This window comes from Camelus ferus, chromosome 20, assembly GCF_009834535.1.
Source record: "Camelus ferus isolate YT-003-E chromosome 20, BCGSAC_Cfer_1.0, whole genome shotgun sequence".
NCBI lineage: Eukaryota > Metazoa > Chordata > Mammalia > Artiodactyla > Camelidae > Camelus > Camelus ferus.
The window spans coordinates 8,188,919-8,207,828 of NC_045715.1; the positions used below are offsets into that span (position 1 = coordinate 8,188,919).

The window sequence follows — 18,910 nt, forward strand, 5'->3', positions numbered from 1 at the left end:
GGTGCTGGGTTCAATCCCCAGTACCTCCTCTAAAAATAAATAAATAAATACACCTAATTACCTCCTCCCCGCCCCCAACAAAAAGTTAAAAGAAAAAGAATTCTGGAAACTTCTATCGTAGGAATTGCATTGCTCTAACAATGTAATTATTGAAAATGAGGTCCATTATCTGTCAGATTTCTCAAAGTAAGTTTTAATGTTGCATCACACCTTTTTATAATTTTAAGGCCCCAAATTTTAAAGCAGTGTAATAAACACATCCTTGTTTCCTAATCTCATTTTAGGTAGATATGACTTACCTAAATTCAAAAGTAATGCTAAGATTTTGGGCATTGAGGGTTTTTTTAGTTTATATAGACAGAATTTTCTTAATTTGAAGAATTCCTCCATTTAACCAAATACTAAATGTGATGTATTTGGTTACTCCCTTGATAATTTCATAATGCTGTAATATAACTGTAGGTTTATTTTATACTCCTGACTTTTTAAGATTCATTACATAGTACACATATCTTTAGTATTACTAACTATAGTGCTTTCATGTGACTTTCAAATATTTTGCTAGCATTTGAAATATGCAGCTAAATCAGAAACATCAAAGTTTGTGCCATTATATTTTAAAGTAGTCACGTGAACAAAATACAAGGGAGTAATTTTGAACTGTTTCTCCAAAGTTGACTTTTCCCAAGGAGCAAGTCATTCTTAAATACGACTTAACAAATTACTTACAAGTAAGCCAGAGAGCTGGGAGACTACATTTGACTTTTGTAGTACTGTCATGAAAGACCCAGGTCAGTATAGAACTAGAATTCAAGGACATAGCAAATCTCTTTAAGTTATTGTCAAAACAGGTGAAAAACATGTGAAACAACTTTAGTATCTTCTTGTATGAATCCACTGCAATGACACCATCTGAAGTGTGGGAAATATCAGAAGAACCAAAGGTCTTTTTTCTAGTTTTCAAAGCTTAGTACATCTGTTTTATGAATATTTGTTATAAATTAACATAATTCAATGGCACTAAAGTAACTTATTTTCATTCCCTAAACTTTAGGCTACAATGATAATTATTTCAGAGATTTGATCAACTGATAATATTTAATATAGATTTTCTTTCTTTTTTAAAAATAATACAGCCATGATTTTCCTTTCACAGAAACAGTATAAACAACACTTTTCTTGTTGATCTCTGACCTGAATTTTAAATAGTGGCGCTAAATAAGGATCAGGGACGATTATTTTTTGTTGGAAGATGGTCAAGGTAGGTAACATTTCTTTCCTGACGCATGCTAAAGGCAAAATATATGCTCTTTTCTGTTTTTAATGTTACATTTTGGGATGAAGTTTGAGATGAAGTCGAGATCATTCTGAGATCAAGCACCACCTAAAAGGTAACTTTCATTGGAGTAATCTTGTTTCAAAACCATCTATAAATTCTAAACACAGGATATTAAATCTCCCTAAGACTGACTTCCCATGACTTTGGAGGATTTTCTATTTAATATTCAATGAAGGTTATTGTGTAACATCTGTAACAAATATTTTAATGACAGTAACTTCCTGCTGTCATAACCAAAAAAAAAAAAAAAATTCAAAGGATAGTGCAATATTTTTCTCTACAAACTGTAAAATCTGAAACTTAATGAGACTCTTAGAAATATCTAGAAACTTGCACACTCAAGGTACAGTGCAAGGCACTGTAGGCCTAAGAATTAAAGCAGAGACACCTGCCATTAAGTGTTCCCTGTCCTGAATCATGGGTAGGCTTGGCAAAGATGCTCAGGCATCCAAAACGCAACCAATTCCAATACTATGCAAGATACAGACAGAATAAGAAGGCACACTTCCTATCCTGAAGGAGCAGGCCTGCTTAAGAGTTAGGCCACAGAGACTCAAATGAGCCCACACACATCTTAGAAACCACAGACTATGAACATTTTGAAAAGCAGGAAAGTTATTGCCTTAATAATTAAAGAATGATTTATGTATGTTGGGGATTGCTGTATTTTTTAAGGAGATACAGGATTGGGACTTAAGAACAGAGATGACGCTAAGCAGTAGAACAAAAATAGAGTAATGAAGGTGGAAGTGAACATGTTATTTAAAATTCTGCAGGGAACAGTAAGTGGAAGAGAGAGGTTTCACTGAGATTTTCAACAAATGAGGATCAGCATCCAAGAAGACTGGACTAACTGGAGAGATGATATGAACAGATCCTCTGGCACTTGCATTGAAAAAAACTTTTAAAATGTAGCAGCTTCATGTATACAAAGTTCAGAACATGCCATCCTCATCCCTTCACAAAAGATTTTAGCAATACAGTATTTAAACCCAGATAACAGATATCCACACTCTATACCCTTATGAACAGAGCATCATGGGAGTATCCTTCCTAACTGGGATTTCTGGACTCCAAGCGTGAACAAGACAAAGGAGTCTATTTCGAGGCCACTTGGCTCCAGAGGCAGGACAACCTGGATGGTTCATCATAATAGCTAAGAAGGCACTTAAGGAGGGTCACAGCAGCAGAAATGTAAAGAATAATTGTAATACATAATAATAGTTGTCTTTTCATCCAGTAATGGAGAGAGTTTGGGGATTATCAAAAGAGAAATCAGACTATTAGAGAAATTCCAGGTTTCCATTGATTTTTGTGTAAAGCCAGGATTAACCTCACAGCAAGCAGCCAGTGGGCATTCACGGCTCACAAACTAAAACTCATATTGGTATACTGATCAGGCATCAATATTAGGAACATATTTATCTTCAAGGGAGACTGCAAGATTAAAAATGCTGGTATTCACACCAATCCTTTAAACCATGTCGGGATCAGCCAGGGGAGGGAACGTTTACCTGCTCTTCCCTCCACTGCATTCGGAAGCGAGTTCTGAAAGAGCCCCCGCTTCCCAGGGCTCGGCTGCTGGGGGCCTGATCTGCTCCACCAAAGCACCGAGGCAGTGGCCCACCCACATTCTAGTATCAGGGAGAAGGACCAAGGGCTGTTTTTCTTAAAGTCATGAATCAAGTTTGGCTTATTTTGTAGTTTGGGCCTTTTCTAAATTAAAAAGTCCCCATGACAAATAACAAAAGTGTTTCTCATTGCCTTGCTTTGGTTGTCTGAGAAGTTAGGGCTCTCACATTCTAATGGGTTACATTAGAAATTAAGGGTTTAGGAGTGATGGTACAGCTCAGTGGCACAGCACATGCCTGGTGAGCATGAGGTCCTTGGTTCAATGCTCAGTGCCTCCATTACTGAGGTGGGGGCGAGATAAAATAAAAAATAAAAGCTTTTAAAAAAAGAACTTATTTCAGGACACTGAAGAACTATTCTTCTAAGGCACTCAATTGTGGTAGGGATGGGGAAATGATGGAAGAACGGAAGGTTAAGGATCTAGAACATTTTAAATTTTATTTCCCCACCTCAGGCCATATACCTGAATTAGTTACATCTTTTCAGAATCACATAATTATGAAACCTCAAATTAAAGGTGAAAATCTCTTGGCTTAAAAGGAAATGATAAAGTAGTTTTCAAAATTAGGTAAATTGTCTCTAAAGGTATTCATTCATACAGATTTAAATTTTGAGATTAGACACAGTCATGCTCCATTGCTACCATGATAGTGTCTGATGAATGAGTCACATTATATGTAACGCAGTGTTTCTAATTTTAACAATTATGCCAAATACCATATGATGCTATCCTCATTTATGGATGAAAAACGTCTCAGGGTTACAAAGCTAGTTAAGGAGTGGTGCTATGATTTAAAACTCGGTCTGTTTCTTTTCTATTATACCATGCTGCTTTCAGTAATGATTTACAGTAATTAGGTCATATTGTATTCATTTCTAGGTGAAAGTCTGCTTAGTATTCATAAAACATCCCATTTAAATTTCTTACTGAAAAGAGTATGTCCGGTGCCAGGCATATTTGTATAGGTAATAGATTTTGTAACCTTTTCCTACACCCTTTCTCATAATTGATATAATAGGAGCCATAAAAATATTTGGTGAGAAAACATTTAATTTAAATAGCAGGAGATAAAATGGCAATCTGAAGTGACAATTCTAATCAAGCATAAAACATGTAAATCTCCAAAGTGTATTAGGATCCAATTATTAACCATTATTCAGAAAAATGTCTTTGTTACACGTCTTACGAGGATAAAAGTTAGACTGGAAGGAGGAGAACTGAGCGTGGATTCACACCGTTTTGGATACAAACAAGGGCTGAGCACAGCACAGCAAAATGTTATCAAGTCTCTGAATTGGATCCTTTCAGAAATATTTCCAAAAAGAAAGTAATTTTCCATTACTTCTGATGTAGGAGAAATATGTTTAAATAATTTTCTTCTCTAAGAGACATCAAGTTGTATTATTTTTTCCAGTGTGCAGATTTAAAAATAATGTAAAGAAAGCAAAGGTAAGAACTTAGAAGGAAATTAAGACACTTATAAATTCTTTTTATAAAAGCAGTAAGAGAGAAAAAAGAAATAATTGAACTTTTTAGCAAGAGATTCTATATCTCAAAATAAACCAACAGAGCTAACTATATAAAATGTAACTTTTTCCTTCTAGTCCTTAGTTTTGGTGTCTGAATATGGAAGTGAATAATTAGATATGTTTTATGATGCTCATATATTTGTGGGTTTTAAAAAGATATAAAGACCAACAGGCCATTTGTTATGCAGTTGGTTTTGCTTGAGACAAGACATCTTTCATTCATTCGTTTTCAGTTCTGTGAAAGACCGTGTGTGTAGTTGTTTACCTATGAATGTTGCCGAATGGGATGTACGGAAACGACATCGGGTGAAAGACAACAAGCGGCTTCACATTCCTGAAGGTCAGTCATGGAAAGAAAAGCCAGCTTTGAGATCAGCCAATTAGCCAGGCATGCCTAGTTTTCTTTGCTAATAGCAAGGCTTATTTTTGCCCCGTAGGTCAAACATTAAGACTGGGTTTGATTCAGCAGTTGTAGCCTCTGATACATTTGAAGTTAGTTATTTTGGAACATCTTTGTACATAATACAGTAAGACATTTTCTCTTACTTTGATACTCATATTCCCTAAAAGTAGTTCTCTAGAAGTAGTTTAGGATTTCATGCAGAGTGTCTGCTTATTTATAACCAACCATGTACCATCATAATTACTGACTGGAAGATCCAAGTCTTCATTATGAGTATGTTAATCTAGTAAAATAACTTGCATCACTCCAATCTTTTTAAGTCCTAATTTTGATTAAGAAACTGAATTTCAAAAACTCATCTATGAGGAGAAAAATAAGTTTTTAAAAGTTACTTTTTAAAAAATGAATTTCAGATCCAAATCATTAATGACTTTTTTGTTAATGGCCATGAAGTTAAATGACTGATAAAATGTATTTTTCTCTGTCTCAGCCTCTGTTGCTAATAGTTGTGAAATGTTCAGTACTTGGTACATCAATCCTCTTTGATGCTCAGGCAGCCCTGAATGCCTTCAGGTCAATGCTCGGAAGGGCCTTTAAATGGAGATAAAGATCAGAACTGACACAGGGCCCCTGCGGGCCTATCTTTCAGAAAATGTTTTGTTTGTTTTGTTTTGTAGCTAAACAAATTCCTGTGAACTCTTTGTTGTCATTTTTTCTAAATCCTTCTTAAAAAAGAAAAAAAAAAAGAGGGATTTGGAAGACAAAACAGGTTCAGGAGTCACAACATTTAAAGTTTCTGCCATAGGGAGAGACATAAATTCCTTATAATTTCAGCTGAACTAGAATAAATATTTCGTAACAGTCTTTCATTATTGTCTCCTAGTGGCAACTTAAAGCTTCTGTTGCTGTTGTTTTCATGTTACTATTTAAATAACTGTCTTTGCAGTAGGCAGAATACATGCTGGATGTATCTGTAAATGATTTGTAAAGTAATGTAACAGATTTATAAATAAAACGATTTGTAAAACCTGCACATTTCACTGATTCAGTCCAAGGTTAGGGAACACTTATATGTTGGCTGAAGTGTGACTGAATTTTGGTTCAGTCTCTGCTCAAGGCTTATTTTAGTGGCTGTAAGATTGTATCCCTACTGCTGTAAATCATCTCACAAATCTATGACCACATGGGGTATAGACAAGAGAGAACAGATGTACAAAAAAACAATCTCAGGTTCATAATCTACACGCTGCAACAAATTATTATAGATAGTGCTGATGTTCTATAGTTTGTCAAATCAAAACAGAAGCTTAATTTTCTGTTCTTATTTTAAATATTACATATGGAAACAAGTAACAGTGCATACTAAAACAATCTTAAGTACAGATTGCCCAAATTTAAATCGCAGGTCAACAACTTATCAGGTAATTGTCAAATTGTTTATTTTCTATGGCTCAAGGTTCTCATTTGCCATTTATGGCAAAAGTAGTCACCTCATAGGGTTTGGGAGACAATTAAAGCAGATAATAGGTAAAGCAGTAAAAATTCCTGGCATAAAAATACGTGGATAAATGTTAGCTCTTATGTTGAATTTTTCAATGATTTTGAAGTTTTACAACAGGACAGATACTAAGTCATCCAACAAATACTTATAAAGCACCTACCACATGCAAGACTATGGTCAGATCTTTATCTGTGACTATGTTGAAAACCACTGACACCCTTTTTTAAGTGCTGTGCTATGTTTAAAATGTTTTCTAACATTCTGCTTTGCAGGAAAACCAGACAAAGCAGAAGTACAATGAATAAACCAAACAGGGGATCTCTCTAACAGCTTACGTGAACTTTTCTGTCTAAAGGTTTGAAAAAATAAAGTGACTCCTGTTCATCCCCAAGCAGAAGATGGGCTGTCAGCTGGCAAAAAAAAGTGTGCATGATATTTGCAGATGATGGAGCACCATCTCAAAAGGAAGGTACACATTTCCCAGCTGTCCTGTGGTTGCCTTATTCTTGCAGGAAGTGGGCACAGAGAGGAGTTTTCTTTGCAAAGGATCACCGCGGGACCCAGGCCCGCCCAGACCTGCCCAGAGACCAGAGAAGGATGAAGATTACACCTCCCAGAGCTGTGAGAAGCCCTTCAGCAGAGTCAGGCTAGGGGCTCTCAGCATCTCCCGTTATTCTGGAATTGGGGCTGCTTTTTATTACCTGGCAACTTCAAGGTCACTCCCAAATGGACAGGAGGATATTCAAATCTGACTGTTAAGTAGGGACTGGAAACAGTTCATTAGTCCGAGAGTTATAGTCAGTAGTCAGTTCCAGGTAAATTTTTTTTTTAAGTCTTCGGTGTTTTTAAGAATCATAGAATTTTAGATGCAAAAAGAAACCTTAAGCTAATTCCTTCAATCTCCTCATTTAATAGATGAGGAAAATAATGTCTAAAGAGGGAAATTATATCCTTTAAGGAAAATACAAAGTGGCATATTCACACTGACTCCCACAAAGCTCTGGAGATAGTGCCTGAGATTATATTCCTCCTCTGCCTATGAGCTTTCTACACCTGAGGTCACTGAACACTCCTGTACCTCAACTTCCTGATCTGTAAAGTGGGCATAACAACACCAACCTCCAAAGTCAGTGTGAGGATTACATGAGATCTCATGTAGGGTGTTTGGGAACAGGCCTAACTAGTCTGTAATAAGCATTCAATCAAAGTTACCTCTTATTATTGTTATTATTACACTCACTGGTATTATTTTGGGGAAACTAAAGTTAGAAAGAAACCAGAAGACAGCAGACAATCAAACATCCCTTCGTGCTCTGAAAGTTTACTCTAAACCTCTAATGAGCTAGCTGCACGGCGAGGAAAACTTTATGCTTAGGATTATTTGTTTTTGTTTTTGTGTATCTCCCAGATCAGTATTCAAAGTACTTGAAAAAATTGGATATATAAAAGTTATGCTTGTAATGTTAAACATTCAAAAGAATTTGATTATTTATAACCAATGTTTGAAAGATTTTAATTTGGTAGGTTTGTGGGTTTTGTGACTTTAACTTGAAATGCTTATGGTAACATTTCAAGAAATATAAACAGGAAATTTATAAATTTATAACAAAAAATATAGGATACTATCTTTTTAAGACACTGAGATAGTAAAGGGTTTTCAGGTAACAAAACCCCCAAAATCATGAAGGCTTATAAATTCAAGTTCATCAAAATGCAAAACTTTGGCTCTACACAAAAACATTAAAATGTTAAAAAGACAACTTTGAGAAAAGGGATCTGCCTTATATATCTAACAAAGGATTCTCACCCGAGCATATATTTTAAATATTTTACAAATCAGTAAGTCAAATGACCCAGCAGAAAATGTTCACAAGGTAAGAGTAAGAAATTCAAAGTAGAAAAAATAAAAATGGCCAACAAATACATTAAAAGTGTACACCTTCAATATGAAGAAGGAAAATGAAAATTAAAATGAGATTTTTTTTTTAACCTAGATAGACAAACATTACAAACCCAATCACATCTGGTATGGGCAGGGCTGTGGAGGAGGCAGTGTTTTAGACAGAGCTTGCAGAGGTCTAAGCTAATGAAGCTACTGGGAAGGACAGTTTAGCAGAATTTACTAGAACTGAAAATGCAGTCTATGTCCCAGCAAACACCACCTCTCCAAAACAACCCCATAACGAACACTTCCCAAGGAGACATGAACTAAAAAAACCAACTGTGTGATTTTTTTTGAGGGGGGTAATATTGAAAAACTATAAACCCAAAAGTCCTTCAGTGAGGTAATGCCTGAACCATATTCCTTTCCTGCTTAATTGCCAGTGTCTCCAAAATTACTATAAATTTATATTAAAAATACATAAAGGGACATGTACATAAAGTACAGACTGATGTGAAATAGTGTCAGGCTGACCATGGGCTCAAGTCTATCCTGGAAGCGTCCACAGATTCCTTTCCTACTGGATTACCTCAGATCATCTCCGCAAAGTCAGACATTCACACAAGAGATTTGTATTCAAATACATGAACACATCCTTGTTTTCATTTGCAGCAAAGGGTTTTTTTTTAATTGTAAATGTTGCTTAACGCTAAACAGGCTTGAAAGGACAGATCAAATAAGGTATAAACAACATATGACCTCACGAGAATATACATCTCCACATCGCCGTGAGGGCAGCTGGGTCAGATTCAAGGTAAGAGCTGATACTCCGAATGTGCAGGCTACTTTATAACTTTGATTGTATGTATGTTTAACTTGGCCTGTGAACTTGATCCAAGATGTTATTGCAGAGAACTGAGGTAATCAGTTATGGAAAAGTATTTGGGGACTTCCAGTAGCTTCTTGAGCCAACAGCAATACACCCAAATGCCGAAGCACTGACTCCCTTGCTAAAGTCAATATATGAAAATGTGAGCATTATCCTGGATGCCACTGTGCTGATGTAAGTGGCTTCTATTTGTCAAGTGCAGATCTGGGTTTTCTCCTGCCATAAAACGAGAAAGCTAACATCTTGATTACGCACCTTAAAATCCACCCCCACCTTTTGATAATGATAATGTATTCTGCAGTACAGACAAGAGAGGCTACTTATTTATCTGCCAAAACAGACTGAGATTATGACGAGCTAAGATATAGAAACTATGAAGTACTTTATGTTTCTTCTCCCAAAACTTGATTCCCTAGACATCCAAATCCAGTAATTCCACAGTTTATTCACAGCTCCTAAGATCTGGAGATTAGACAGCCATACACAGGGGCCAAAGCTCAAGCAACTCTCTGTATTAACAAGAGGGAACAAAATATCACTCAAAAGGGGAAAGCGATGTAAGATGCTGCTTAAAGCAGATATTTAGAAATCTGTTGAAGGAACCTGTCATGTTGAGAGAAAACAATTCACATGTAGTATCAGTACCTCTTTTCTCTCTTTTGTTCTTTAAATTGCCCCTTTTATTTAAAGAAAAGGAAAAATAAGAGCCAAGAAAAAAAAAGGTATATGAAGAATCACACTCAGAAATGACTTCGTTATCCCGTTCCTCAGGGATGTGAAGCAGAAAGACAACAGCTTATTATACACTGATCATCTACTGTTCTTCTTCCAACAAGCAGCAAAAGTTCTGATCTTGTGTGTGAATTAATATGAAACCATGTATTTGCATAGAGATGTCAAAGTTTTCACTTTAACTCAGGGCTGAAGGAAATGCCTATTTCTCGGGGGAGGATGGATGGCTTAGTGGATGGAGTCCTGGACCTGGGGCTGGAGCACATGGGTTCTCCCCGGACTCTACCGTTTGTCTTGTGACTCACTATCTTTGGTCTTTCATTTCTTCCTTCTGAAAGTCATGCCTGCCATGCCTGCCTCCAAAGAGTCTTGCGAGGAAGAGCCAAAGAAGAGATGTATTAGAATCACCCAGGAAAATAAACTGTTCAAGTAGGTGTCCTCGTTAATATCAGAATTTCCTTGTGATTAACAATGAGTGTGGCACTGTGCAAGTCCTTACTGCAAGCATGTGGTGTCAGCTCAGGTGGTGGCCCTCCCGAGTGACTCAGAAAAGGATGTGCATCTTAGCACAGGAGACCTAACTTTTTTAAAGTGAAGATGTAAGAACAATGCCAGAGATCAAACTGCAGTCTAATAGTATCTTTGGGGAGACTGTGTCACAGGACATTTAAAAAGAGAAAATGTATGTAGTAAAAAGACAATGTACTTTCAACTGGGACAGCTAAGAGAAATGTTTTGTTTTGTTTTTTGTTTTTGGAAAGTGTTAAGACAAAGGAAAGGCTGGGTGTGTACCAACTGTAGTTTTAATTATTTTGAAAAGCAAGAACACTTGAGAGCTGACGAATTCATAAACATGGTACAACAAAGCTGTCCTTGGTACTGGTCTTAACATCATCTGCAGTACTCGTCACAGGTAAATACTCAGAAGGCAACCTGAGACAGACAAAGACAGAGAAGGAAAGGCACATTTAAAGGGTATGACTGACAATGAACTTATTTACAAAACAGAAACAGACTCACAGACATAGAAAACAAAGGGGAGAAGCGAGTGGGAAGGGATAAACTGGGAGTTTGAGATTTGCAGATACTAACTACTGTATATAAAATAAACAACAAGTACGTACTGTATAGCAAAGGAAACTATATTCAATATCTTATAATAGCTTATGGTGAAAAAGAATATGAAAATGAATATATGTATGTTCATGTATAGCTGAAGCATTATGCTGTACACCAGAAATTGACAACATTGTAAGCTGACTATATTTCAATAAAAATATATTAAATAAATAAATAAATAAGATGACATGACTCTGCACAGAGCGATCTTTGGCTCCAGCACCCTGTTGGTGTTCATTAAATCTTCTGTGCAAACGTCTGGGTGGCAAAGCTGCTTTGTGGAGTTCTTGGAGATGTGCACTATAGCGACCTCTCAGATAAAAGCCCTCACATTTTAGATGAGAAGGATACTGAGATAACTGTTTTAATCACTTAATTTAATCTTGTTCTTCTTGGACTAGAATTCAGATTTCCTGATTCCTAATCTTTTTGCCGACTTTCATCATTTTTCACATTTACAAGATACGATCTTTTAATTATTGGACAATGATTTCAGCTCATTTTTGGATCCTGTCTCGCCACCACCCACTCAAAATTATATTACAGCACATACGGATATGAATAAAGATGAATTACAAGCTTAATAATTTTGTTATATCCCCTGAAACTAGATACACAAGGGGGAGAATCTATGCTTATATGTTTCTATGTGAAGTGAAGGTTTGCAACATAAATTGCTAATAAAAATAAAGAATTTCAGATGCTTAAGCTCAGCATTACTTTAAGAAACTAAAGATTTTTAAAGGCAGGGATTGTAGACTGAGTCACATTATTAATAGGAATTCATTGATAGATAATCTTTTGGGGACGTGTGAGCTATCTGTCAGAATTTAGAAGGGGATGGTAAGAAAGAAGCCTTCTGTCAGGTTCCTGCACTTGGGAAACAGTTATAGATGATACGGGATTGCCTTTCTTTTTTGCTTTCAAGAGACTAGGCAGAGTGTTTTCAGCAAGGATCCCAGTTTGGGATCTCTCAAAACCTCTGTATTGAGAATGCAGCTGATCTATTTGTGTGCTGACCTGGAATATTCTAGAATGTTAGCTACAAAAGGTTAAGATATTAATCCCTGTACTAGCACTCAGGACAAATACAGAAAGTTGAGACATTAATCCCTATAACAACATTTGGCACAAATACAAAAAAAAAAAAAAGGTTTTCTTTACAATCATAGTATCATCACACTAAACAGACTTAAACAAACTGCCCCTCATTCCACTCTTCCAGACGTGCACACAGAGTGTATTTTGATCTGTATCACTGCCACCTATTAATACGGCCTTCACTAACAATCCCATTTTGGCAGACTATATTTATATTTTAATTCCATTATGATCAGAATAATGAGGCTATTGACACTTCCATTTTCTCTTTGAACAGCCTCTTCAATTTGAACTGTGGCCCTTTTGTGCATCAAACTTTGTCACGGATGGAATATTTTAGCGTGCATTTTTCTGTTTCTATGAAGCAGTTAACATAGGAAAAAAATCTCTTCATGCTCATTAAATGCCACCAATAAAATAAAAACTTTTGTAAGTGATTATTGTACGAGACGATTAAATAAAGGGTTCAGCTGAAAAGTGGCATGTACTATTAGTTTATTGCAACATTAACAATCTTCCTAGGAGAAAGCATTATTTCTTTAAAAATGAAAAGCAGTGGAGGCTTCAAAATATTTTTACAAAATTTAAGGTTAAATAATGTACGGGGAGATGGAGACATATATATTCTCTATGGATACATACTTTTAAAGTAAAATTTCTAGGATAAACATTTTAGTATTAAAAAAAGAAGGGACTTCTGGCTATAGACATGCTGATGTAACAGGTATTGGATTTAACTATCGAAAGTAAACGACCATCAACCTGGACAGAGTGTATGAAGTGTTTGCGAACCCTGGACGACGTACCACACGGGTCTGAGGTTCTCGGGAGAACATCATGTGCTGCACCCACGTCCCGGGTTCACCTCAGCGTTTCGCCCAGGGCACTTCCCAAAGCACAGTGCGAGGAAGTTAGCCCAGACCGAGAGCAGGGTCTTGCTGGGTGGACAAAACAGATGCCAGTGTTCAGGGCTATTGAGTCATCTGTAATTTATGGAGAAGGGCTCCCAGAGAGGAAAGAGCTGCACAGAGAAGTGGCCTTAGCAATCTGCATAGAGATTCCTCAGTCTCTCCCCAGATACTAAGCTGGCCATGCTCAGAGGGACACATAGTGATTCCTATCAAAGAAGAGCTACCGAGAGGCTGAGAGCTGAAATGGTGGCGGGGGGGGTGGGGTGGGGGTGGGGGGTGTTAAGGAGGCGCTGGCATCCTGACCAGGCTGGGTGGAAGCATTTCACTCAGCTCCAGGCATTCTGTCAAAATCACAGAAAAGCCACACCTTAAAAGTAGAGCTAACAACTGAATTAAAAAGTAAGCAAAAGATCTTTTTTTAATTGAAGTACAGTCGATTTACAATGTTGTGTTAATTTCTGGTGTACAGCACAGTGATGTTATTCATATATATATTCCTTTTCATTATAGGCCGTTACAAGGTATTGAATAGAGTTCCCTGTGCTCTGTAGTAGGACCCTGTTGTTTATTTTATACTTAGTAGTATTTACAAATCCCAAACTGCCAATCTAAGCCTCCCCACCCTGTTTTCCCTCTGCCCCCATAAATTTGTCTTTTTGTCTGTGAGTCTGTATCTGTTTTGCAAGTAAGTTCATTTGTGTCCTTTTTTTTTCCCTTAGACTCCACATATAAGTGATACATTTCATTTTAAAGATACTTGAATGGCTAATAAGTGCTCAACATTATTAGTCATTAGGGAAATATGTGTCGAAACAAGAACAGTATACCACTACACACCCACTGAAATGGCTGCAATAAAGCATCAGACAACACCAAGTGTTGCCAAGGATGTGGACAAACAAGAAACTTCACATATTCTGGTGAGAATGGAAATGGGACAGCTATCTTGGGTAACATTTTGGCAGTTTCTTAAAGTGTTAAATGTAAATTACCATTCAACCTAGCAAATCCACTTCTAGAAATCTACCTAAGAGAAATAAAAACATAGCTCTATGCAAAGACATGTACACAAATGTTCACAGAAGCATTATTTATAATAACCAACAAATGAGAAACAATCTAAATGTTCTTCAGTTGGTGACTGGATAAATAAAAATGGGTATATCCATATAATGATCCTATATATTCAGCAATTATAAGAAATGAACTGCTGGTGCATGTTACAAAATATATTAAGCTGAAAACGTGCTAAATGAAAGAAGCCAGACACAAAAGACTATTTAATTTATATGCAATGTCCACAAAAAATAAATTTACAGTAGTAAAGCAGGGCAGTGTCTGCCCAGGACTAAAGACGGAGGCTGGAATTAACTGTAAATGACACAAAGGAGCTCTAGGGGATGATGGAAATGTTCTTAAATTGGATTGTGGTGATGGTGACACAATTCTATAAATTTACTAAAATCACTGAGTTGTTTAAAAAAAAAAATAGGGCTATATTACCATAGAGTAAGTGCCACTCTAGAGCCATCCAAATAAAGCCTAAAGTTGATCAACCAGCAAATTAACTGCCTCCAGAATAAAACTCAACATTACTTAAAGGGAGGCTAAATCCAGACTGCACAACACAGCAGCTGCACTGTCCAACATGCAGTAAACACTTATCAGACATGGAAAGAGGCAATAAAATGTGACCATAACAAGGAGGAAAAAGTCAATAGAAATAGACCTGAGATGACTCAAGATGGTGGAATTATGCAATAAAAACTTTCAAAGACTATTATAAACCTGTTTTGAGGATTAAAAGGAAAATAGACATTTTGAGTGAAGATATGGTGAATTTCAGCACAAAGATAAAAACTATAAAAATTAAATACACGGCAAATCTGGAACTAAAAACAAAGTCAGAAATGAAAAATTCACTGGATGGGTTGAACAGCAGATTGGAAAATACAGAAAGTAACAGTAAATTTAATGAAGGGCAATCAAAAATTTTAATTTAAGTACAAAGATTTCTTTAAAATGAAGTGACCTATGAGACATACCAAGCAGTATAACATGTGTAACTATGTTAATGGTATGAGAGTAGAACAGCCTTTTCTAAATATAATACAAATACAGCAACTGTAAAAGGAAAGACCAGTGAATTTGATGATACAAAAATTAAAAGAAAATTTTGCATAGGTAAAAAAAAAAGCAACACGTAAAGTAAGTTATAAACAATAAATGGAGAAAACAGCTTAGAAAAAGCTAACAAGTCAATGGAAAAACTGGCAAAAAAATGAAGAAATGGTTAATCAGAAGAAAAACAATTTTTTTCCCTATGAAAAATGTTCTATCTCACTTATAACTGAAATGTCAATTAAAACCACTATATACTCAAAGATATAGAGAATAAACTTGTGGTTACCAGTGCAGAGACAGGAGGAGGAAGGGGCAAGATATGGGGTACAGATTAAAACATACAAACTACTATGTAGTAAATAAGTAAGATACCAGGATGTATTTTACAACACAGGGAATATAGCCAATATTTGATAAGTGTAAATGGAGTATAATCTATAAAAATACTGGATCACTCTGTTGTACACCTGGAACTAATGTAATACTGTAAATCAACTATACTTTAAGTTTAAAAATAATAAAAATAAATAAATAAAACTACTATATACCACTCCTCATAAATGATTATCAGTAAGAACAAAAGTGTTTGGTAGTGCACTATGATTTAAGGCTCTGGAGGAAGGAATTAGCACTCTGATGTTCATTCTAGCACTATCCACAATAGCAAGACGTGGAAACACCCTAAATGTCCATCAACCGATGAAAGGATCAAGAAAATGTGGTTTATACATACAATGGAAAACCAGGCAGCCTTGAAAAAAAAGAGAAGGTGATTCTTCAATACGTGACAACATGGATGAAACTTGAGGACATCATGCTAAGTGAAATAAGCCAGTCAAAGAAAGACAAATACTGCATGATCCCACTATGGGAGGTATCTAAAGTAGTCAGACTCATTGAATCAAAGAGCAGAATGGGAGTTTTCAGGGGCTGAAAGGAGGAAGGAAATGAGTTATAAATCAGTGAGCACAAAGTTCCAGGTGAGTAAGATGAATCCATCTAGAGATCTGTGTGCAACATTTTACCTATAGTCAACAATAATGTACCGGACACCTGAAAATTTAAGAGTGCACACCTCATGTTAAATGTTCTTACCACAATAAAATAAAATTAAAGAAAAAAGAATGCTGGTTGAGGGAATACATGGAGAAATCATTAGTTTCATGCATTGTTGATTAGAATAAAAAATTGTTCCCCCAGTCTGATAGGCCATTCAGCACTATAACATAAAGACAAATATTTCTAGGAATTTATCCTATTTCTAAGAATTTGTTCTTATTAATATATTCACATGTAAAAAAAAACGAACAATGATATTCATTGTGTCAACGTGTAATGGCAAAAGTTGGAAACAAGCTAAATGTCCAGATAAAAACAGTAATTAAATTATGAGATATTCTTTAAATGGAATACAATTTGGCCACTGAAAAAAATGAAGCAAATCTATGTGTACTGATATGGAACATTCACTAAAATATATTAAGTAAACAAGAAAGCAAAGTGCAGAACAATGTGTATATTATGCTACCATTTGAGAAAAACTATGAAGATGTAAGCCCACATCTCCACCCCCTAGTCCCTCTTACACAGATACATGTAGACATCACTTGTGTTGACACCGCTACTGGAGAGGGGACTCAGGACTGCAAGCAAGGAGAAATGAGAGAGGCTGGCTCTTCATCAGATAACCTTTTGTTCCCCCTTGAATTATTTACTATTTGTATGTATGACTTACTTAAAAAATAAAAAATAAAAAATTTCAAAGTTGAGTAAGTGGCGGGGGGTGGGGGGGCAGGCATAGAGGTAGAAACACTTCAGTGACTTTCCATTGCACCTGGAATAAAAGTCAAAGCCCTCCTTGAACTGGCTTTTCCCCATTTCTTCAGTCACACCTTCTTCCTTTGTCCTCCTCACACTCTGTGGTTCCCAGCTATGCAGTCATCCCTGGGTATCCACTGGGCACTGGTTCCAGCACCCTCGGATTCCAAAATCCACAGATGCTCAAGTCCCTTATACAAAATGACATAGTATTTGCCTATAACCTAGGCGCAACCTTGGGTATACTCTAAATCATCTCTAGATTACTTAGAATACCTAATACAATGTAAATATTACGTAACTAGTAGTAAATACAATGTAAATGCTATGTAAATAGTTGCCAGCCTGTGGCAAATTCAAGTTTTGCTTTTTGGAACTTTCTAGAATTTTGGGGGGGGGGAATATTTTTCATCTGTGTTTGGTTGAATGCACAGATGTGGAACCAACAGATATGGAGAGCTGACTGTACTGACCTTCTTTCAGTTCTCAGAACAAAGTCAGCTCTCCCCCTTCAGAACATCTGCACTTCCTTTCTGCCTCAGCTCTATTCCCCTGGCTCTACATGGCAGCTCCCTCTCCACCCCACTCTTGGCTCTGGTGGGCACTTACTCAGAGCGGCCCCACCCTTAGGCAACCGCTCTCAAGTAGGTTCCTTTTTCAGTAGTCTTTTGTGGGGTGGGGGGAGGCACCTAATTCCTTCTATTCACACTTACCACAGATGGTAGTTGTTTATTTCTTTATCTGTATACTGGCTTGTTCAGTATCTTTCTACACTCCTCCTCCAGACTGTAAACTCCTTGCAGTACCATTTCTATTTTATTCTCTGGTCAACACCTCTGATACAGCCTGACACTGCAACCTGGTCAGAATGCAAGCATCTCTTGAATAGATTCATTCATTCATGAAAAAATCAAAAGTTTTATAACAAGTTAGAGTAACTGCATGAATGGTACATAAGTGTAAAAATGTGGCCCTTTTTAGTATTTAAAACGCTCACGATGCCCAGTGTTTTCTTCTGCTTTATACACTAAACTTTCATGCACAGCTGGCTGCTCATTTTTCTTAACAGTATCAGTGCTTTGACAACCAAATCAGAAAAAAAAAAAGCACAGAAAAATGTAATTTTAGCAACTACCAAATGGACTAATAACTCCAGTAGCATTTTTTTCCCTTAATTCTCAAGAAGCATAATTCTCAAGTGTAATTGTCAACTAATTTTTCTTAAAACATACATCAGCCTCTTACTTAGTTTACTGTAAGACATGGAGAAACCACACTTGTTCGGGGGGCTGTTAGTTCATATACCTCAATTTGTTGGCCCAATTCATAAAGGAAAACAATAAAATATATACATAAGTTGACACTCAACGTCATTTGATTATTTTTGCCGAAGTCCAACGCACAGTGTAGTTACAGAGCTGAATTTTAGCAGCAGTACCAACGTAAAATGGCATCAGGCTTTTTTCACATTTTAAATCATAAATACTATCTCATTAGATCCTTGCTATAAAAACACAACAGAGATCATTCCGGCCCTTGTTTTTGTAAAATCAGACAGCTTTAGACCTGGAAAAGTTGCAATGTCATTTAGTTCTGTTCCTCATTTTATAGGTAAGAAAACAGGCCAAGAAGCATTATAAGGTGTGTCCTAGTCTCACAGCTTGTTAGAATCAAGACCCAGGTCCTTTCTTGGCCAACTGGAAAATGACTGAATATGCTCCTGCAACACCTTAACATTATACAAATGACTTTTTAAATGTACAAATTTAAATAAATTTAAATAAACTGAATCTTTTTTTCTTAAAACATAGAGCACGTGTAATAAAAAATATCCTCCTCTATATCCTACTACCCAAAAAGAACCATTGTTTTCATTTTGGGATATTATTTTCTAGTATCTTTGATTTGCATAAATATATTAATATAAAT

General features: G+C 36.3%; 1 long non-coding RNA gene across 1 annotated transcript; it reads left to right on the forward strand.

Moving 5' to 3' along the window:
* The first annotated feature begins 1,276 nt into the window (after positions 1-1,276).
* LOC116658201 lies at positions 1,277-10,864 on the forward strand. Its single transcript, XR_004313423.1, has 3 exons — positions 1,277-4,841; positions 6,761-6,874; positions 10,247-10,864. It is a non-coding gene; the product is annotated as an uncharacterized LOC116658201 (long non-coding RNA).
* The last annotated feature ends 8,046 nt before the right edge of the window (positions 10,865-18,910 follow it).